Source organism: Nannospalax galili, unplaced genomic scaffold, assembly GCF_000622305.1.
Source record: "Nannospalax galili isolate Female #2095 unplaced genomic scaffold, S.galili_v1.0 scaffold1329, whole genome shotgun sequence".
Classification (NCBI taxonomy): Eukaryota; Metazoa; Chordata; class Mammalia; order Rodentia; family Spalacidae; genus Nannospalax; species Nannospalax galili.
Window position 1 is genome coordinate 1,187 of NW_008359760.1, and position 1,107 is coordinate 2,293.

The 1,107-nt window shown below is 39.2% G+C and overlaps 1 pseudogene; it reads left to right on the forward strand.

Moving 5' to 3' along the window:
* The window catches only part of LOC108490225, a 1,873-nt pseudogene extending 1,183 nt beyond the window's left edge, over nt 1–690 (forward strand).
* Nucleotides 691–1,107: the final 417 nt, after the last annotated feature.

Sequence of the window (1,107 nt, forward strand, 5' to 3'; positions counted from 1 at the left end):
TCCTTTAGTAGATGGTCAATTCTTAGAAGACATCAGCATATACATACTGGAGAGAAACACTACAGATGTGAAGAATGTGGCAAGTCCTTTAGTCAACTACCAAATCTTAGAGCACATCAGCGAATACATGCTGTAGAGAAACCCTACAGATGTGAATAATGTGGCAAGTCCTTTCGTTATGAGTCCCATCTTAGAAGACATCAGCGAACACATACTGGAGAGAAACCCTACAGATGTCAAGGATGTGGGAAGTCCTTTAGTTAAAGGTTACATCTTAGATTACATCAGCAAATACATACTGGAGAGAATCCCTTCAGATGTGAAAAATGTGGCAAGTCCTTTAATCAAATGTCAGACTGAGAGTACATCAGCCAACACATACTGGAGAGAAACCCTACAGATGTGAAGAATGTGGCAAGTCCTTTAGTCAAATGTCACATCTTAGAAGACATCAACAAATACATACTGGAGAGAAACCCTACAGATGTGAAGAACGTGGCAAGTCCCTTATTGAGATGTCAGTTCTTAGAGTACGTAAGTGAATACATACTGGAGAGGTACCCTACAGTTGTGAAGAATGTGCAAAGTGCTTTAGTAATGGTCAAATCATAGAAGACAAGAGCAAATACATACTGGAGAGAAACCCTACAGATGTGAAGAATGTGGCTAGTCCTTTAATCAAATGTCACATCTTAGAAGACATCAGGGAATACATACTTGAGAGAAACACTACAGATGTGAAGAATGTGGCAAATCATTTATGATGTGCTCAATTTATAAGAAACATAAGAAAATTCCTATTGAACAGAATTCCAAGAAATATGAGGAATGTAAGAAGTCCTGTATAAAAGATGTGTTAGGCACACCTTTAATTCCAGCATTCAGGAGGCAGAGGCAGGTGTATCTCTGTGAGTTCAAAGCCAGCCTGGTCTACATAGTGAGTTCCAGAGTAGCTGGGGCTATAAGGAGACCCTGTCTCTGAAAGACCAAAAAAAAAAAAGAAGAGATGTGTTAGATTAGAGCACATCATGCAATTTGTACTTGAGAGGAACCCTAGAAATGTGAAGCACGTGACAAGTCCTTTAGTGAGATTTAATGTTTAGTCAG